The sequence below is a fragment of the Dasypus novemcinctus genome, chromosome 11, assembly GCF_030445035.2.
Source record: "Dasypus novemcinctus isolate mDasNov1 chromosome 11, mDasNov1.1.hap2, whole genome shotgun sequence".
In the NCBI taxonomy this organism is placed as follows: domain Eukaryota; kingdom Metazoa; phylum Chordata; class Mammalia; order Cingulata; family Dasypodidae; genus Dasypus; species Dasypus novemcinctus.
The window spans coordinates 8,256,321-8,278,416 of NC_080683.1; the positions used below are offsets into that span (position 1 = coordinate 8,256,321).

Consider the following 22,096-nt stretch of genomic DNA (forward strand, 5'->3'; position numbering starts at 1 on the left):
CGGGCGTACGTGGAAGAGACTTCAGCTGCTGCCCGGCTAGGCCTGGCGCCCCAGAAAGAAGGCTGGGATCTGGCTGTGAGCCCGGAGGGCAGCAGCACCCTCCTGGGCAGGGGTGCAAGGTGCACCCGTCAGCCTGGCGCTGGGGCTGCGGCAGCTGCACTGCCTCGGGGCGCTGACTCACTTGCACAGCACCTGCCCTGTGCCAGGTGGTGGGGACAAAGTCCCCGCCCTTGCGGAGCAGAAACTCAGAAACTCGAGAAAGGAGGCAGGCAACAAACATTCCAGGAACCTTCTCAGGGAGCGTCTGGGAGGCCCACGACCTGTGAAGCGGAGCAGAGCAGGAAGGGGACAGAGAAGAACGAGGGGGGACTGTTTGGAAAGCGTGGGGAGGGAAGGCCTCTCCAAGGTGGGGGGACCTAGGGGCACGGGCCATCCGAAGGTGTGGCGAAAGAGCATTTGGGTGGAGAAGCAGCAGGGGGCCTGTCGGCCTGGGGAGTGGAGGGTGAGGAGGGGGGAGAGAAGGCAGCGGAGGGAGTCGGGGAGCGGAGGCGAGCTGCCTTGTGGGCAAGTGGCTAAGAGCCCGTGCTCTGGGGCCATCCCGGTGTGGCCAGCTCACCGCGTGGACCTGGGACAAGTTACTGAACCTTTCTGTGCCTCGGTTTCCTCATCTGTAAAGTGGAGGTCTGCTAGCTCTTGCCAGAGGACTAACTGAGCTCACAGGGGTGAACTCTTAAGCGCGCTGTAGGTGTTGACCGCCGATCTGCGGTTTTAAAGGCTTCCACTGCTGGGCAGCGGGGAGGAGGGGGACGTGTAGGACAGGGCGACCAGCGAGGAGCCTGGTGACTGTCCCCCGCTCAGCCGAGGGGGGCGGTGGCTGCTGGCTGGGCCATAGGAGGTGCGAAGTGATTGGATTTGGGAGACGCTCGAAGGTAGAGCCGAGACTTGCTGAAGCCACAGCGTGGGAGGAAGAGGAGGCTGCTGACCTCGGGCAGGTGCCCGCGCCAGCTGGGCGCCTTCCTGCGTGGGACCCTCTGTGCCCAGTCGTGGGCGGAGGGAGGGAGGTCTTTGTGTCTGTTTTATAGAATAACAGTAATGCCCATTCATGCTGATGTGCAGGAGATTTTTAAATTTTTAATATTTCAGAAGGAACATACACATTCTTTCTCACTATGCAAAATTCAAACACTGCAAAAAAATAAATGCAGAGAGGAAGAAGTAAAATCTCCATTCACCCCTTTGTCCCCCATCCCACTCTCTTAGGCATACAGTGCTACAGCTTTGGCATGGATGCTTCCAGATCTTTTCTAATGCAGAGTCCTCTGGGCGTGCTGCCGCTGACGCCTCATCACCCAGGGGATCCAGGGGAGGCCTTCAGAGAGGGGCCGGGGTGAGCCCCAGGCTCTCATGCTGTCACTGGAGGGCCTGCCCTCGGAGCCGCCCTGCTTCTGGGATTCTCACCTGCCCCCTTGCTCCTGCCTTCTCCTCAGCTTCTCAAAATCCACCATCTGAGAGAGTCAGTGCTATCTCCAGCCTCTGGCAGTCAAGACCTTTTCAGAATTAATTCACCAAGGTCTGCTGAAAACCTGCTCTGCGAGCAGCCCTTGACCAGGGAGTGGTGGGCATGGGCAGAATAGGAAGGGAACTGGAGCTTGTGAGAAGGCCACCCATAGCCTGAGTGTGTCATCAGGGACTGGACGGAGATCGGGTGGTTGAGCACCTGCTTCACACGTGCAAGGTCCCGGTTCAATCCCTGGCACCTCCTAAAAAAAGAAAATCTAAATTCGGGGAGTGGGTGTAAGTTGGTTGAGTGCCTGCCTCCCATGTTTCAGGTCCTGGGTTCAATCCTCTGTGCCTCCTGAAAAAAAAAAAGACTGGACTGTGGCACTGCATGTAATTATGACAAATTCAGGAAGGATGAGCTAAATGAGGGACCTGCTCTCTTCGTTCAGCATCATGGGGGTGAGATTTATCCATGTCACTCCAGTCGAGTTCATTAGTTTTAAGAATTTAACATTTAATTTACTATTAACTAGCCCTTACTCTGTATGAGGCACTGTTCTAAGCCCTTGGCTTATTAACTCAGTTTTTACAACGCTTTGAGGTGAAAACTATTATTAGCTTCGTTTTACAGAGGAGGAAACAGAATCACAGAAAGTTTAAATATTTGCTTAAGGTCATACAAACACTACTTGGTAACTCAGTTTGGTGCCAGAGTCTACACTCTTACCCTTTAAGCTACACTGCTTCTTTTTTTTTTTTTAAGGAGGTACTGGGGGTTGAACCCAGGACCTCATACATGGGAGGCGGGTGCTCAACTGCTGAACTACATCTGCACCCCCTATATTGCCTCTTTTTTTTTAAGATTTATTTTTCATTTATTTCTCTCCCTTCTCCGCCCCCCCCCCAGTTGTCTGCTCTCTGTGTCCATTCACTGTGTGTTCTTCTCTTTCTGCTTCTGTCCTCATCAGAAGCACCGGGAATCTGTGTTTCTTTTTGTTGCATCGTCATCCTGTTGTGTCAGCTCTCCGTGTGTGCGGCGCCATTCTTGGGCAGGCTGCACTTTTCTTCCGCGCTGGGCGGCTCTCCTTACAGGGCACACTCCTTGCGCATGGGGCTCCCCTACGCGGGGGACACCCCTGCATGGCAGGGCACTCCTTGCGCGCATCAGCACTGCGCGTGGGCCAGCTCCACACGGGTCAAGGAGGCCCGAAGTTTGAACCGCGGACCTCCCATGTCGTAGGTGGACGCCCTAACCACTGGGCCAAGTCTGCTTCCCTACATTGCATCTTGACAAAGCAGTATCAAGGATGGAGATGCTGGTTGTGTGGCTAGCAGAGTCGGGAAGTCTCTGAGCAGCTGGGATTTGCACACAGACCTGAAGAGGGTAAGGGAGCAAGCTTCATGAATATCTGGAAAAGCCCCCAATGCAGAGGCAAATTTGACTTGTTTAATGTCCCCTCGTCAGTTAGAAGCAGAACCAAAACTAGGACTAGATCGCTTGACTCTCCTCAAGCCTTTGCCTCTTTCTGGATAGTATTCCATCACGGCTACACCAAAGTTCATTTGGCCAACCTATATCTGGGCACGGCCAGTTTTGTTGCTGTTATAAAGACTACGGCGAGCAGCCTTATTTGTGTTCCATGCTCCTATGAGCATTAATGCATACCATTAACTTTGCTAATTACTCTTCAAGGTGTTTGCGCCAGTTTAACCGCTTGCCGCGTTCCAACCCTTGGTACAGTGAAACTGAATGTTTTATGTCAGTCTAATGGGTATGAAATTATATCTCATTTCATGTTGCTTATTTAATCTGTACGCCGTGATTACTAATGAGGTTGAGCATTTTTTCCTTGTATTTATTAACCACTTGTGTTTCCTCTTCTATAAATTGCCTGCTCATGACATCTTCCCATTTTTTTCTCCTGAGTTGTCTTTTTCCTCTTTAATTTATAGGTATACTTTACATAATTCTATACACTAATTATTTGTCAGTCATAGACATTGCAACTACTTCTCCCAATTTATGGCTTGTCTTTTTATTTTGCTTATGGCATCTTTTGCCATTCAGAAAATTTTAATTTTAATACAGCCCTTTCCTCTTACAATTTGTGTTTTCTAAGATCTTTACTTTTTTTTTTTTTTTTATAATGATTTCCTCTACATTTTCCTTTAAAAGGATTGCTCTTTCAGATTTTGTTCAGTCCGTCTGGAACTTATTTTGTGGGTGGTTGGCGGTAGATCTAATTATTTCATTGTTTTGCCTTATGTTAACCAATTATCCCGCACTGTTTGCAGGGGTCTTTTCCACACTCATTTGAAATGCTACTTCTGGCATATTCCAGTTGCTGGAGTCACACCGAGTCTGTCCTTGGAGTCTCTCTTCTCTTCCATGGGCTAATTTGTCTATTTCTGCACCCATATCACACTGTCGGAATCACTATATCCTTATATTACAAAGTCCATCATATATGGCAAGCCCCTCTGCCCTTCTCCTCTAAAGTTCTTCTTCGAATATTACCTCCATTATTGGCCCTTTGTTTTTTCATTCGAAAAGTTCTGTTGGGATTTTTATCAAAATTACATTTCCCCATTGAGAAATATGGTCTCTCTCCAGTTATTCTGGTCATTTTTTATTTTGTTTTTGTTTTGTCTTTCAGTCAAGATTTTATATGTCTTTTACTAAATTTACCCTGGGGCTCTTATAAATTTTGTTGCTATGGACAATGGGCTCTTCCTTCTATGGCATTGTCTAGCCTAGTTGACTGTTGCTGATGTAAAGTAATGTTGACGGTTTTTCTGTATCGATCTGGTATTGAGCAACCGAGTTGAACGCTCTCAATAGTTCTAAAAGCCTCTTGGCAGATTAGCTCGTGTTTTCTGTGTAAACAATCACACTGAGCATAACCATACTTTTGTCTCTTTTTAAAAATAATTCTTCTTCACATACCCCAGGACCTCTCTCCTCAGTACGAAGTCTCCTTCTTTTGTCCCCAGCTTTTCTGCCTGAGATTGAGCTTTGTCCCAGGGAAAGCAGAGGCTGCAGGCCGTCTTCTGGAAATGTGTGCCTGGTTCTGTGATAGGCTCAGTTTGGCAGCACACAAAAACGACTGTGAAAGCACTTAATATAGTGCTTGACTTTCCTTAGAGATTTCGTAAACGTTCACTAATTCGTTTATTTATTTGAAGAGAGATGACCTCGGTGTCAGCCAGTGGGGCTCTGAATTTCCAGTCTGATCAGAAGTGGGTACAGAAAGCAACCTCAAAGCTGCCCTTCCATAACTTTAAAAACCACATCATCTTTTCTTATCAAAGAACGGAGGTTGGACAGACTTACACGCCACCCCTAAGCCTCACTTAAACTACTACTTGGCACATTTCCTCCATAAAAACTGCCTGGCAAGGCAGTCACTCATTCATCCATTCATACATTCAGTAAGTATTTATTGAGCATATACTACATACTACAGATATTTTCTGTTCTCTTCTAGTCATTAAAAAATGGTCCTCATGACCCACTAAATCAGTGGTTCTCAGTCTTGGCTGGGCATTAGAAGGAGCTTTGAGAACTTCCACTGCCCAGGCTTCTCCTCAGACATTAATTCAGGATCTCTAGGGGTGGAACCCAGGTGTCAATGTTTATTAAAGCTCCCAGGTGATTCCAGTGTGCAGCCACAGGTGAAAACCTTGGAAAGCTAGGTATTGCCTCCCTAAGATTCCACGTATATATGACTGGACAGTGGAAATAGATCAGGAGTTTCATATGGAAATCTGCAAAATGCCCCTCCCAATCTGGGCTAACTAAAATTCTGAGTAACTTATTAATGGGAGTAGATTTTTTTTCAGGGTGGAGAGAAATAGTTTCACTACAGTGGCTTCAGGCTGAATTAGTTTCTATGAATTCCTCCAGCTGAGCTATACATGAGGAAGATTGACCTTGCTTAAAGAGCTGGCCACCGTCTCTTTCCCTTAGCTCATCCCACACCTAATCTGCTCGTCAGGGGAGCTCCAAACCCAGAACCTTTCCTGACTGTTTTTCTTTTTCCCTTTTTCTAAAACTTTAAAAAATAGCTTTTTTGGGATATAGTTCACATGCCAAACAATTCATCCTTTTAAGGTGTATAATTCAATGGCTTTTTTTTTTTTAAGATTGGCTCGCCACACAGGCACTCAGCTCGCCACGCAGGCACTTGCGTGGCCACTCAGCTCGCACGCGGGCACTTGTGTGGCCACTCAGCTCGCACGCGGGCACTTGGCTTGCCACGCGGGCGCTCATGCAGGCACTCAGCTCACCGCGCCAGCACTCGGCTTGCCACAGGCGCGCTCACGCAGGTACTTGGCTCACCGCACAGGCACTCAGCTCGCCACAGGCGCTTCGCTCACCACGTGGGCGCTGGCTCGCCACGCAGGCAAACTTTCTCATCTTTTTCACCAGGAGGCCCCAGGGATCGAACCGGGGTCCTCCCGTATGGTAGGTGGAAGCCCTACCTCTTGAGCCACATCTGCTTCCCATTCAGTGGCTTTTAATACATTCACTTAGTTGTGCATCCCTCACCACACTCATTTTTAAAATGTTTTCATTACCCCATAGAGAAATCCCACACCCCGTAGCCATCATCTTCCAATCCCCCCTTCTCCCCCAGATCTTGACAGCCAGTAATCTATTTTCTGTCTCTATAGATTTGCCTATTCTGGGCATTTCTTGTAAATGGACTCATACAATATGTGATCCTCTGTGTTTGGTCTCTTTCACTTAGCCTAAAATGTTTTCAAGTTTCATCCATGTTGCCGTGCATGTCAGAACTTCATTCCTGTTAATAGCCAAATAATATTCCGTTACATGGATGTAGCCATTTTGTTTGTTCGTTCATCGGCTGATGGACATTTGGATTGCTTTCACTTCTGGGCTATTAGGAATAATGCTGCTTTGAACATTCATGAATGTTTTTTAATATGGAAAACTCTCAAACCTTTTGGAGAGGATAGTGTAATGAACTCCCATATATCCATGTCCAACTTCAACAATTATTGGCACCAGTCGTGCTTCATTTATATGCCTTGCACCCTGCTGTTTTCTATTTTGCTTTTTTTTTTTTTTTGCATTTTTTGTTGTGGAATCATTTTAAACTCACTCAGAAGGTACATGTACCCGTCACATTGCTTTGTTTTTGCTGGAGCATTTTAAAGCACAGATAAGGACTGTGTGTCTATGGAGAAGCCCAGTGGGGCCCAGGTTGCTTGATCTCATCACAGCTCAGAAAGGTTCTGGGCAGGCACCTGCTCCAGTGGCTGTTCCTGCTGGGGCCTGAGGGACCAGGGAATGAGCTGACATTTAGCTGAGCAACTCACATGGCTTTCTTTTGTCCTTCAAAGGTAATTATTTTCCAGTACCTTTCGCTCAACAATGCCAACCCCAGTTCCACTCCCAAATACCCAAACCACAAAATAAAATGTTAAAAGACTTAAGGCCCGGAAGAAGGGGCGGGCCCGAGGGTGAGAGCTGAGATTGGGAGCTCTTCTTTGCACTTCCATAGTAATCTCAGGCGCTGTCACATCTCTGCTGGGACCGTTCCCTCTCCCAGGGATGCGTCTCCTTGCTCCTCTACCAGTGTTCATCCTCCACCCCCCAGGCCCGTCTCAAGCGTCACCTCCTCTGAGAGCCTTTCCTAAGCCCCATCACACACCTAATCCTTGGTGCCCCCGTGGCGCGCGCTAGCACAACACTTGCCCCCGAGGCCAGGATCCCTGTGGGAAGGCACACGGACTGGAATGAGGATATCTGGATTCTGAAAAAAAAAAACCACGAACGTTTCCTGTAACCTGATGATGTGCCCAGCCCGCCAGACACATCATTCTCGCAAGACCTTGTAGAGTGGGGTCTGGGAAGTCCAAACCAAAGCTGGCTGAGCCCCAAATCCAAACTCTCCTCCCCGTCCCTGCCCCCGGAGTCCACTCAGCAGGGAGTGACTTAGACAAGCCCTGAACCCCGGCTCAGCAACTGCGTGGAGGGAGAGATCCTGTCGCCTCCCCATCCCCGCGGCCTCCCTGCGGGAATCAGCAGTGGACCTTGTGGCTATGCTGTGGAAACTCTAAAGTGTTCTACAGACGTAAAGGATCGCAATGACAGTTGTACTGTTGGGATAACAGGTGCTGAAACAGATCAGCAGAGTGTTCTTGTTCACGTAGCCTTTTGCACTCCAGGCCCCCAAGGCTGGTGTGTGACCCCGCAGTGCCAGGACTCCGTCTCTTCCATCCTGCTACCCACAGGAGCTGCCTTGTCCTTGGGGTCCAGAGGGCTCCCCCCAAGTCTGCGTTCCAGCTAGTTGAAAAGGGAAAAGGAGAGGGCGCCCCACTTTCCCTTAAGGGCAGGTCTTGCAAGTGTCACACACCGTTTCAGCTACGTCCTGAGGTTCAGAATTGTGTCACATGGCCTCAGCTGCAAGGGAGCCTGGGAAATGTAGCCTTTGTTCTGGGCAGCCATGTGTCCAGTTAAAAAGTGGGCATTCGATGACTCAGGAAGAAGGGGAGAGTGGATACTGGGGACAGCTATCCGTCTGCGCCGCAGTCGACGTAACTGGTGATGATGATCCTGGGAAACTGCCTCCTCCCTGGGACCGAGGCCATGAATCCATGACCCCAAAGTTGCGTCCCGTCCACCGGCAGGGGTGACCCTCCCTCCCTGGAGGCCAGCGTCTCAGTGTGTGGGTGTCCAGCTGACAGTTGGATGCCCCTCCCTGAGGTGGGCCTGGGCAGGGGCTGAGGCCAGAGGCTGAGGCTTGGGCTGTGCAGGGAGCCTGGGGGTGGCACAGAGCCCGTGGTCCGAGGGGCCTTCCCCCCGTCCTGCCCTGTGTCTTGAATAACTTCCTCCGTGATCCCCCGGCTGCCTCCTCACCGCAAGTCTCTGCTCAAATATCAGGGCCTCAGAAAGGCCCTCCCTGGCCACCCTAACAAACTGGCAACCCCGCCACGCCCTGTCCCCGCCACGCTTTGTGGTCCACTGACCTCTTCACCATGGCACCCCTACATTACGGGTGTGTTTGTTTAACGGCCGCCTCCACTCAACTCCAAGTAGAATGCAAGCTCCCCGAGGGCAAGGTCAGAATCTCAGTTGATTGTCCTTTGTATCCGCTGCACCCAGCACAGCCCCTGGCACAGGGCATGTGCTCAGTGAGCATTTATGGAATGCATGACTGCGCCTGAGGGGCAGGGTCCTGGTTGATAGGCAGGGACAAGGGCCACCTGTCCACAGGCGAACTCCAGAGGGAAGAGGCAGGGGAAGGAGATCCCAGCGGTGGGCGTTTCACAGAGCAGGGTGCGTGGAGAACGACCAACGTCGTAACCAATGGGGCACTGGGAAAGGTTCAGACCCCGGAAGGAGGATGCAGGATGCAGGGTGCTGGGGAAGGGGAAGCAGCTGGGCTGGCGCGTCCAGTTCAGGGGCTTCTGTGGATGACCCTGAGATTGTCAAATGCAAGGCCAGTCACCTGCTTTGGATGTCGAGAAGAGGGCCTGACTTCTGATGGACACTAGAACCGCAGGTTCCCCTGGGCCGAGGGTGATGTGAAAATGCGCCAGGAAGGTCTGCTGCTGTGGGAGGGAGCTCTGCCTCTAACTCAGGTGGGACTTCTTGGGAAACAGACCCCACATGGAGATTTGCAGGGGGGTGTTGGCGGCCCCTGTGAGGGAGTGAGGGCAGCAGGACGGGCACAGGGAGAAGTTGAATTGCAAAGTGGGTAACAAGAGACCTCAGCCCATCTCACGGGCACTCTGGGATTCTGGGCTGGGTCGGCCCTGCAGTGCTGCCCACACTGAGGCCATGGGGCTGCCCTCTGTGCTTGCACAGCGCCAGTCACTGGAGGCCACCTGCCCCCAGGGGAGGGCATGACCTTGGCCCAGAGCTGCTCCCAGAGGGGTTCAGTTCTGAACCATGGGCGGGCTGCCCTGCTGGCAGCTGGGGAGTGATGAGGACCTCAGTCCTGCGAGGGCAGTGACAGTGTGCCACGATAGTCATTACGTCCATTCATTCCATCCACGTAAGAATGACCTGGAATGACCTGCTCTGCACACCGTTTCTCACCTTGCGTAGCGCTGAAGGTCTGTTTGAGATGCCATCGCCTCCCACCAGCCATCCCCTCCTCCTCTAGTGCCCATCGCTGTGGAAGGCACCAGGTTTCACAGCGCACACTGCCCTGTGGTTCGCCCAGCACGACCTCACTTCCAGCTCAGCCCTGAAGAGGTTCACCTTCCTAAGCACAAGTTGGAAAGATTACTGTCAGTCCAGGAGGGCAGGAGACCCTCTTTGGGCTCCTCCTACAGTTCGTCTGTTCATTCATGCATGCATTTCATTTTTCACCCCATCATTAATTTATTCAAGAAACATTAAGTTTCTACAGTGTGCAGTTTCTGTATTAAGTGTTAGGGTATAATGGGAAACAAAATAGTTCCTGCTCATGGGACATTAAATAATTTGTTTATTCCTTCTTGAATCCTGTGGTGGTTTGAAGATGTAGGTACCCGGGAAAAGCATGTTTTTAAATGTAATCCATTCCTATGGGTGTGGATCCATCGTGAGCAGGACCTTTTGATGAGGCTGTTTCAGTTAGGACGTGGCCCACCTCCTTCAGGGCGGATCTTAATCCTCTTACTGGAGTCTTCTACGAACAGAATGAATATAGGTGTAGAGAAAACCATGGCAGCTGAAAGCAACCAAACCCGGAAGAGAAGGCAGAGGCCGCCGACTGCTTTGGGGCAGGGGAGCCAGGGGTCAATGGCAGCCAGGCTGGGGGAAGAAAGCATTGCCTTATTGGTGCCTGGAGTTGGACATTTTTCTCATCTCATTCCCATTGTTAAGCCACCCTATTTCATGAAAGGTGCTTTCAGCAGCCTTGCAAATAAAACAAATCCCTAGCTCCACACCGAGCCGGGCCAGCCTGGGGGGAAGAAGGAGTTCTTGATTCAGTCCTTGGCTCCCGGGAATGCACCTCGCCGGACAGGGGGTCCCCTGGAGACAGCGCGGTGGACGCTGCGGACAGATGTGCCCAAGGTTGTTGTTCTCGAGAGGGAGCGCTGACAGTGGGGGCGGCCGGGGAAGGCTTTGTGAAGGGGGGGGCACTCTAGGGTCGTCAGGATAGATGGGGAGAAATAAAAGGGGTGCAGGTGGGAGGCAGGACTGTGCATGACGCATTTCCTGGTCGGAGAAGACACCGGCCTGGCCGAAGTCGGGCCTTGGTTTTGGGGGGAGGGGAGAGGACCTCCGTGTGAAGAGGTGGCTTGGGTTCTCTTGCTCTCTAAAGAGTCTTGCTGTCCCCAAGGACATCTGAGCTCTTAGGAGATAGGACTGGAGTGAAGTCTAGCACGGCAGGCCCCTGAGGACCTTTGTGGAATCCTCTGGTCCCACCGTCTCAGCTTGCAGTGGGAAGCAGGGCTTTGGGAGACGGAGGGCGCGTCTTCGGGGAGGCGGTGAGCTGGGAAGGAAAGGACACTGGCTTGGGGGCCCTGAGGGCTTTGAGGCTCTGCTGATTTCCAGCAGCCTGGCCTCGGGCAAGCCACCCACTTGTGAGTCACACGCTGGTGGACCACCAACTAGGTGAGCCTCAGTTTCCTCACCTGTAAAGAAGGAATAACCCGGGTGCCTCCTCCAAGAGTGGCCCGAGGATGAAATGAGACGGTGAGTTCTGAGAGCTGCCTCAGAGCCCGGCCGGCCGTGGAGAGCAGTGAGCAGCAGGGGGCGGGACCAGCGCCCAGGGGTGTCCCTCCCCATCATTGTACACGTCAGACAATGGAGAGAGCCGAGGGCACAGACGCCAGCCGAGCAGCTGAAGCCCCAGACGTCCAGGGCGGAGAACGACCGTCAGCAGAGAGGAATCCTAATTACAGTGGTTTTGAGGGGGTGGGGCATTTTGTCAGAGAGGCTTGGGAGCTCCTTTGTAGTTACTCGGTCATTTGCCCCCAATTAGGAGATGCCCTGAGATGACCTTTTCCTATACTGCAAGAGCCTCACCTGGAGGTCCCCTGGCCACACCTGGCCACACCCATGCAGATGTACACACATGAACAAAAGGCCCTAAGACTAGAAGGCGACTAGTTCACAGCTGTTGCATCACCTCAGTGTCGCCGCGGGGGAATTCGTAGGGGAGGACAGACCTCAGGCTGGAAGGTGGGCAGTATTGATCACTACCTCAGAGCAGGATCCCAAATGGACTTCTGGGGACCCAAAGAAGAGAGCAGAAGCAAGGGACCGGAAAACATGTGGGCTTCCAGAACTTTCTAGGCGTCTTCCGCCTCTCCCTCTTTCATCTCAGGGTGAGCAGTAAGACTCGTAGTCAAGAGTTGGGGAGATTTTTCCTGGACACAGGGTTCAGGTGAGACCCTGGGCCCAAGGGCAGGGAATAAGGCACAGGGACACTGTGCTGGGATCCAGGGTGATGATCCAGCAGGGGACCTTCTGTTTCCGTGACAACCTGATTAAAAGAATAATAATCTCAGCTTTTAAAGTCAATTCTTCATAAACTCTTAGAGTTAATAAAAGGTCTGTGTGGAGGATTGTCATTATCCATATAAAACACTTTTTAAAAGGAAGCTGCTTCATAGATCAGCGTTGTCTTGCTTTTGGATAAAGTGCATGATGCACTCAGAACAAAGCAGGAAAATGTGAGCTTTCAAATACATTCTGGTTCTGACTTCTGCTAACACAGCCTGCGTGACCTAGGATACAGCTCTCCTTTCACTGATTTATCCATCCAGCCCTCCGTTCATTCACTGAGCAAATATTTACTGAAATCTACCTTTATCCTGGGTTGACTTTCTTACCCAAAAAATGAGAAAAGTAGACTGGACTAGTATTTTTACCTAGGCCCCTAGAATCTTAGGAATTTCAGGGTGATGCTTTCAGGGGCTTTATTCTTAGGGTGAAGGGCCCAATGGGGCGGGGTCTGGAACCCCACTTGGCTCCAAACAGAAGAGGCCTGCTTTTGGGTTTCTCCCCAAGATTCTTTTGAAGAAAGCGCTCTCTAATGGGAAACCCACTGCCCCACAGGGCCTCTGGACCTTTCAGAGGGACACTGCAGCTTTAAGTCAAATTGTTATTGCAAGCGGTGCCCCTGCACTGTGGGGCTAGAGAGCTCAACTGATGAATAAATCAATCATTGCCCCCAGGGGGCTCACTGTCACTGTGAGGATAAACAGATTATAGGTGTGAAAACCTGTTTGCGTAAACGAATGTTGTTAGGAAAATAACAATGATTATTATTATCATAGTGGAATCCATCAAGATAATCCCACGGAACGGCAGCCTGCAATTAAGGCCCAGGTGCTCCATCCAGGGATTCTGAGAATTGCCAGGGTTTTCCCGGGCATGGCGGGCTCTGCTGGCCCGCGCCTCTCCAGGTCCTCCCGCGCCCCCTGCCCTCCCCCGCGCGCAGCGGCGCAGGCTGTGGCGAGGCGGAGAGGGGCAGGGGGGGCCGCGGGAAGCGCCTCGCGGTGATTGGTTGAGCCGGACGTTGTTGCTAGGCTACCAGTCCTCCCAGACAGGAACCTGGGCAGTCCCATCCTCCACGGATGACCCTTCCTGCCCAGAAGACCTCATCTGGGCGCTCTGTGAACGGGCTCCCCGGCAGCTCGAATTGTCAGCCGCCAACCGCCCATCTTTCTGGGATTTCCCACTTAGCAAGGAGCCTTGTGGAGGAGGGGCGGGGGAAGAAGCGCCCTGCTTTTAGCCTCTGGGTTACCTTGAACCGGCGGCTCTCTCTCTGGGCCGCAGTGTCCTCCTCTGACTTCTGGAGCTCATGCATTTACTCGTTACGCACGCATGTGCGCATGCTTACTAGAGTCTGCTTTCCCTGCTGTGTTTCTCTGTGCGCCCTTCCCCCCACAAAACGTTTAGGGTCTCCCAGTTTGGCCGGAGAGGGAGCATTGTTGCCTACGCTGCAGCACACCCACCGCCTGCCCTCACTGTGTGCTGAACTGGGGTACACCTTCCCATCTCCACCTCCGCGTCCCCGAGTGAGGCTGGCCCCAGCTCAGTACGAATGTGGGTCAGGGATCGTTGCCCTCGCGTTCAGGTGAGAAAGCTGAGAACCCGAAGCATCAAGGAGCCTTTCCATGGTCACCTGGGGGATTTCCAGCATAACCAATATGAGGACCTACTATGTACAGGCACTTTTAAACCATCTTCCTCATAACCACCCGGTAAGAGAGGTATTATTATTTACAGTGGGTATGAACAGCATTGTAAATAGGACCTTTGGAAGATGTTTTTAGTGAAGGTGTGGCCCACTGAATCAGGGCGGGTCTTAATCCTGTTACTGGGTTAGAGAGAAAGCCACTGCACGAACCTGGAAGTCAGTGCACCCAGAGGAGAAAGAAGACATCGGCATGTGACCAAAAAAAAAAAGCCGGAACCAGGAGTCCCCGGCAGCGGCCCCATGCCACCATAGTCTTTGTGGAGAAAGCGTGGCTTTGCTGACACCTCGATTTTGGGCTTCTCCTAGCCTCGAAACAATGAGCCAGTTAATTCCCATTGTTTAAGCCAACCCACTGTATGGTATTTGTTTTAACAACCAGGAAATGAAGATACCATTTTACAGGTGGCAAAATTCAGGATGAAAGAATTCGTTAACTAGCTGGTGATGACCCAGTATATGGTGAAGCTGGGATTTGAACCAATTCTTCCGGACTCCAAAGCCTGGATTCTTTTCAAGAACTGAATCTGGTCACAGAAAAGAATAAAAAGGCTCTCTGAGTGGCTGAAATGTGGCTTCCAAGTGTTCTTCAAAATCTCCAGTTCCCAGATCTCATTTACTTATTTTTCTACTGAAATTCTTTGCACAATAAACTCATATGCCCTGGTGAATTGGCCACACTAATCAATGTGGTTTATTCTCCATTTATCTGGGATGATGTTGCCTTCAAGTTTTTATTGGGTAACTAAGTCAAACAGCTCTTCCCCATGAGTATCACCATCACTTGCTTCTCCTCCCTTTCAGGTTTTTATTTGCCTTTGCTCATACACTGGACAAACATGAGTACCCATCAAGCATCACGTGAGGCCTGTCCCTGCCCTTGGGTAGTTCCCAGCGCCTAGTAAAGGTTTTGCCTTTTATGGGCAAAACACAGTACTAAGCCATTGAGACAGGAGCAGTGGGAGAACAAAGACCTGCCCTCGGGGCATCTGGTGTTTGACTGGGGAGACAACAGGCATTAGATATTACAAAGCTTGAAAGGAGTTGCGTGTGGAGCAGGAGGGGAAGTGGCAGGTGTGGGCTATAGATGGATAGTTATTGGTGTGAAAAGATATTCACAATATAGTAGGTGAAAAAAGCAAGTTACAAAATAGTATATGTAGTAGGACCTGTATAAGTAAGAATAAAGACAAAATAGGAGGACATAATCTCAGGGTGGAGGGATTCCAATTATGTCTTTCCTTTTTCTTATTTGCATTATTAACAATTATTTTTTCCACAATGACCATGGATTGCTTCTGCCATAGGAACAAATTACTCTCCATCTGCCCAAGTGACGTGTACAGGTGGGGGGACCAGGTACCCTGGCTCTGAGGCATTGTGGGACAGGTGCCTGACCCTTGGGAAGCCACCTCAAGCAGCTTATTAAGAATTCTGAAAACAGCATGTCCCACCCTTGGTCCCCCAACCTGACCCGTGCTGCAGGCGAGACCTCAGGGACCCAAAACCTTGGTATCCAAATGCTCAGTTGCTTCATAACCTGCTGGTGGGTTGGCCGCCGCCCTCCTACCTGCCTGCCAGGGGAAAGCTAACATCGCTGAAACTGCAGGGCCTTCCCCCTCCTAGGAGCATCCTTCCCTGGGAGGGTGACGGCAAAGATGCTCCATGGCTCAGGTGGGTCACTACTACCCCTATACAGGTGTGGTTTTGAATGTTGTCAAGAAAAGCCATTCCCATGGAAACCGAGTCTCAGCCCGTTCCCTGACTGGCATCCCTGGGACCAGCCCAACACCTGGTGAAAGAAGGTGGGGCTTGGATCAGGAAAAAAACAACAAGAAAAACCCCACCAAACTTTCCCTGGCTCCCTGACCTCAGGCTTACCTTAATTTTTCCTCTGCCTTGGTTTCCACATCTGTAACAGGGTACTGAAGCTCCTTATCCTGCCCGCCCCCAGGCCTGTGTGGAATAATCCATAAACTGTAAAACACAAGAGGAGCAGAAGGCATCCCTAGCTCTGGTTTGTCCCAGAATTGGTGTGTGTGGGTTGATGGAGCAAGTCCCTTCACTTCCCTGTGCCTGCTGAAGAGTCGCTTTCAACCCGATCACTTCCCAGGTTCTCAAAGTCAGACTTAGCCCTTAAGGCCCGGACAGGAATCCCGTGATAATCTCCCTGACCCGGGTACTTACTGGCCCAGCCTCTTCTTGGTTACCTCCAGGGTAGAGCGTGTCCCCGCACGACTTTCCAAGCAGCCGTATTTATATTGCGCTCTATAAGAAATTTCCTTTGCACAGATGGTTTTACGAGGCAATGCTTGTTTTTAAAAATTTAGCCATTTTCAGAGCTATTTCCACTCCTGATTTTCCCCGAGGGCTAGAACAGGGTAGAAACTGGCAGCCGTCAGCAAGAAACAGGTGCAGGCCCTGGAAGGGGGTGCCATGCGTGGGCCAGGAGCTTCTCGACCCGGGCGGGCTCTCAGCTCACGGCTTAGTGTAGCCGAGCCAGCACGGACTCCAGGACCACACACTTGGGTTAAAATCCCACTTTGTCCGCCTGGTAACTGCTTGACCCTGAGCTGGTTATTTGAGCTCTCCAAGCCTCAGTGTCCTCATTAGTAAAAGGATGGGGAGTGGGGTCGCTCTCCTCTGCCACCGCCCGCCCAGCACATCTACCCTCGGAGCCCCACCTTTCCTTACCTGCGCTCCTCTCCAAAGTGGGAGGGGGTTTGTTTCCCTGCCGCACACTTGTGTTCAGTATTTTACAAAGTCTTGGGTGGAAATAGGGCCTTCTCCCTCTCTGGTCTATGCCAGGGACCACTCAGGGGAGATGCTGTGATGGTTTCACAACAAAGTTCAGGGAAGCAGATTTGGCTCAACGGATAGAGCATCCACCTACCATGTGGGAGGTCCAGGGTTCAAGCCCCGGGCCTCCTGACCCGTGTGGAGCTGGCCCACGCGCAGTGCTGACGCGCGCAAGGAGTGCCCTGCCACGCAGGGGTGTCCCCTGTGTAGGGGAGCCTCACGTGCAAGGAGTGCACCCTGTAAGGAGAGCCGCCCAGCATGAAAAAAGTGCAGCCTGCCCAGGAGTGGTGCCGCCCACACACAGAGCTGACGCAGCAAGATGACCCAACAAAAAAGAGACGCAGTTTCCCAGTGCTGCTGACAAGAATACAAGTGAACACAGAAGAACACACAGCGAATGGACACAGAGAGCAGACAACTGTAGGTGGGGGCAGCGGGGCAGGGGAAGGAGAGAGAAATAAATAAAAATAAATCTTTAAAAAAAAAAAAGTTCACCTTCTCCTCAGGAATCACCAGTCTCCAGATTAGCACCCCTCCACCCCCAGCCTCACTGGGCTCTAGGAGGTGTCCAGGCTGTAGAGGACAGCTGGGAGAGGCTTTCAACTGCACCAGTGTGTTGTTTTCAGGCTATACAGTATCTATTTGTGGATGTGTAGCATATTTTGGCATTATTATAACAATACTTGTTGCATATTTTAGCATAGTCACTATGAATTTTAACTATACAAGACTTACACTGATAGGGTACATTATTGTTTACAGCTTGTTTTATTTTACATCCATAATTGTAGTAACCACTTCTTTTTCTTTTTAAAATTATTATTATTGTTATTTTTTTCCAAATAAACATTCTCCTTTCCTTCCTCCTCCCATCCCCTGGTAACCTCTAATCTACTTTCTATCTCTGCAAATTTGCTATTTCTAATCATCTCTCTTTGTCCTTATGTGCCTTGCTTATTTTTTTTAAAATTATTGAATATATCACTCATACATAAACACACATAAACAATAAGTGTATAGTAATAATTATAAAATTACAAAAAAAAACATATATAACATCATACAGGACTCTTGAACCTCACCCTACCACTAATACCATGTATTGTTGTTAAAGCTTTTTAACTAATGATTAAAGAGCATTGTCAAAATATTACTATTAACCAAAGTATTTTCCCCCAACCCACCCTATTTTTATCATCTTTATATCATTTATATATAAACATGCATAAACAAGTGTATAGTAAAAGTTGTGAACTTATGAAGCAAACATGCATAACATCATACATCAACCCTCCACCAACACCTTACATTGTTGTGAGACGTTTTTTACAAATTATGAAAGAATATTGTCAAAATCTTACTACTAATTGTAGTCCTTATCTTACATTTGGTGTGTTTTCCCCCCAACCCCCCTATTATTTTTTAAATATTTTTTTTTATGACAGAAGTGGTAAACTTATAAAACAATCATGTACATGTGCAGAATTCCCAAACAACATCCCTCTGTCAACGCACCACACTGTGGTGGAACATTTTTACAGATAAGATAATATCATTTGATTGTTACCACGTCCATAGTGTACATTTGGCTCACATTTTCCATACTGCATACGTCTTTGGCATAGATGAAAGAATATTATATTATTACTGCTAACCACAGTTCATAGGTCACTCCAGTTGTATGTTTCCCATGCTTCTCCACATTCCCACCACCTTGCAATAGTGATGTACATTTGCTCTAGCTCACAAAGGACACTCCTGAGTCTGTACCATCAACCACAATTCTCATCCACCTCTTGGTTTACGGTGCTGTTCAGTTCCTAAATCGTTCTCTAACGTTCTGTCAATTGGCATTTACATACCTAGATGACCATTTTCAGTCACATCCCCATTTATAAACTAGCTGTTACTCACTATTTGTTACCATCCACTCTATGCTCTTCCACACTTTTACAGTGAAGCTAATTAAAACTTCTATGTACATTAAACATCAGTAGTCTCAGTCCTCCTCTTATCTTGTTTAAGAATCCACCACCTACCACCAGGTCTTGAAGATATTTTCCTACAATTTCTTCTAGAAGTTTTATGGTTCTTGCTTTTATTTTTAGGTTTTTGATCCATTTTGAGTTAATTTTTGGATAAGGTCTGAGATAGGGATTCTCTTTCCTTCTTTTGGCTGTGGATATCCAGTTCTTTCAGCACCATTTGTTGAATGGACTGTTCTGCCCGAGCTGTGTGGTTTTGACAGGCTAGTCAAAAATCACTTGATCATACGTGTGAGGGTCTATTTCTGAACCATGAATTTCGTTCCATTGGTCTATGTGTCTGTCTTTATGCTAGTACCATGCTATTTTTACTACTATAGCTAGGCAATATAATTTAAAGTCTGGCAATAAGGGTTCACTTTTCCTTTTTAAGGTGTTTCTGTCTATTCAAGACCTCTTACCCTTCCAAATAAATTTGATAATCGTGTTTTTGGGTTTTTTTTTAAATGCTGGTGGAATTTTTGTCAGGATTGCATTGAATCTGTATATCAATTTGAGTAGAATTGACATCTTAATGATATTTAGTCTTCTAATCCATGAGCATGGAATGTTCTTCCAGTTATTTAGGCCTTTTTAGATTTCTTTTAACATCAAGTTGCAGTTTTCTGAATACAAGTGCTTTACATTGTTGGTTAAGTTTATTCCTGACTATCTGAGTTTTATCTGTCATATTTTATTTTCCCACTCTTTTGACACTTTGGTTACTTTTATTGATATAATCTTCTTTTCTAAACTCTCTTCCAGGCCTTTCTCTTCTGTCTTTTCTTTTCAGGCTCTAGCACACCCTTTAGCACTTCCTGAATATCTGGTCTCTTGGTTAGAAATTCTCTCACTTTTGTTTATCTGTGAATATTCTAATCTTGCCCTCATTTTTGAAAGACAATCTTGCCAAATATAAGATTCTCAGCTGGAAGTTTTTCTCTTGTAGTATCTTAAATATATCAGACCACTGTCTTCTTGCCTCCATGGTTTCTGGTGAGAAATCAGCATTTAATCTTATTGGGTATCCCTTATATGGTATGCATTGTTTTTCTCTTGCTATTCTCAGAATTCAGTCTGTCTTTGACATTTGACATTCTGATGATTATGTGTCTCAATTAGTCTATTCGGATTTCTTTGGATGGGAGTACATTGTACTTTTTGGATATCTATGTCCTTCAATAGGGTTGGGAAATTTTCTACCATTATTTCTTCAAATATTCCTTCTGCCCCTTTTCCCTTCTCTTCTTCTGGGACACCCATGACATGTATGTTTGCATGCCTTTTGCTGTTATTTAGTTCCCTGAGACCTTGTTCAATTTTTTCCATTCTTTTCCTCAACTTTTCTTTTGTATGTTCACTTTCAGAGGCCATTTCTTCCAGCTCACCAAACCTTTCTTCTGCCTCCTCTAATCTGCTATTATATGATTCCAATGTTTTTAAAATTTTATTTATTGTGTGTTTCATCCCCATAAGATCTGCTATTTTTCTGTGTATGCTTTCAATTTCTTCTTCATGCTCCTCCATGTCTTCTTAATATCCTTGATCTCTTTAGCCACCTCATTTTTATTAAGGAGATTTTTTTGAACATCTATGGTTAGTTGTCTCAACTCCTTTATGTCATCTGGAGGCTTACCTTGTTCCTTTAACTGGGCCATAGCTTCCTGTTTCTTGGTGTGGATCGTAATTTTTTGTTGGTGTCTTGGCATCTGGCTTACTAGAGTATTTATTCAGGGTGCAGTTTCTCTCTTTAGTTTAGGGCTTCCTGACCTTTCTCATTTGCTGGTTGTGCGTAAGGAGCCAAGGTTATAATTGGCGCCATAAGCTGTGGAGGCTCATTGCCCCAGGGACTGATGAAGCTTCTTCCAACTTTCTCCTTTGCCAGGGATAGGACAGAGTCACAGCTACATGGAATAATCCAACTCATGCAGGCCTAGACTATAGTTGCCCAGAGAGACTGATGAAGCTTCTTGCTCCTTTCTCTCCTGCCTGAGGTGGGGATGGAGCTACAGGTATGGGCAGCAATCTATGCAGTGCAGGCCCAAGATAACTGCATTTGCCCCAGCAGACTTCAGAGTATTCATTCCATGCCCACCAAAGGTACCTGCAGTTACCTGGATAGGCTGGTGCAGGACCCAACAGCCTCCTCCCTGCCAGAGGCGGGGTTGAAGTCTAGGCTAGGGCTGCAGGCCAATCTGGGTAAAAGAAACTGATTTCTACCATCACTGTGATTTTCTATCAGCCCGGCTTCCCCTCAGGCTGGGGGTGGAGTCAAAATGGTGGCCACAAGCCTCTTTTCAACTTGGACAGGTTCACACCCTACTGTTCCTAGGATTATACCTTAGTCAGCCAAGTCTACTAACCATTATCAGTAGCCAACTTTATCCTTCTCCCCTGTTTTTGGGAAATGGAGCTCCCAATTCCAGCCACAGAGTAGCTCCTGAGGCAGCTTGTGCCACCAGTGTAGGACAATCACTGGCCTCCATAGATTGGCCAGTAATTTCCCAGAGAGGCTGGCACAGGTCCCTGCAGCTTCCTCCCTGTTGGAGGTAGGACTGGGGCCTAGGCTAGACAAGCAATCTGGATGGAAAGAATCCAGTTCACACTGGCACTGGGATTATCAGTCCACTCCACTTTCCCTCATGCCAGGCATGGAGTTAAGATGGCGGCTCCTGGCCTCTTTCTGGCTTGGACAGGCTGAAACTTTTGCTGTTCTCAGGATTATACTTTAGCCCACTGAATTTACTCATCAGTAGCTGAAGTTGGTGCCCAACCATCTCTTCCTCCCCCATTTTTGGGAAGTGGAGCTTTCTATTTTAGCCATGGAACAGCTCCTGAAGCATCTTGTTCTTCCAGTGGGGATGGGCACCGGCCTCCTTGGCGTGGAGCGCTCTACTTACGAGTCTTCTCTGCTGATGGGCAGTCTCCTTCTTCCATTCCTTCAAGGATGTGGCAGGATGCTCTTCTGGCCTCCTGAAGCCCCTAAACAGGTGCTTCAGCTAGCTCAGATAGCTCTGGGTGTTTACTAACTGCCCTGTATCAGGAGCTGACTCTAGGAGCTCCTTCCTCTACCACCATCTTGCTGGTTCTGCCTTGCTTATTTTGCTGAGCATAATGTTTTCAAGATTCTTCCATGTTGCAGCATGTCTCATAATTTCATTCTTTCCTAGTACTAAATAATATTCCCTTGTGTGTATGTACCACATTTTGTTTATCTATTCATTTGTTGATGGACAGTAAGGTTGTTTCTGCCTTTTGTATCTGTATGTGTCAGCTAAAGGGGTGTTGATGCAAAGTATTAGAACTCTGTTGGCTCTATAAAGGGTATTTATTTGGGGTAGAAGCCTATAGTCACAAGGCCCTAAAGAGTCCAACTCAAGGTACCATAAGAGGTACTTTCTCACCCAAGGTCATTGGCCACGTGTTGGAGCAAGATGGTGGGTGATGTCTGCAAGTGTTAAGGTGTAGGCTGGTGATCTCAGGTGTAGGCTGGCATAAGGCTCATCTCTCTCCCCAGGGCTCATTTCTTTCCAGGCTCAGCTGCTGTGTTCTCTTCACAAGGTCAGCTGTAGATGAACAGGCTCTTCTCTCTTCCCG

The 22,096-nt window shown here is 48.7% G+C and overlaps 1 protein-coding gene across 1 annotated transcript in view; it reads left to right on the top strand.

Moving 5' to 3' along the window:
• The window catches only part of PNPLA1 (patatin like phospholipase domain containing 1), a 56,208-nt gene that overhangs the window by 744 nt on the left and 33,368 nt on the right, over window positions 1–22,096 (top strand). The gene's annotated exons all lie outside the window — the stretch shown is intronic.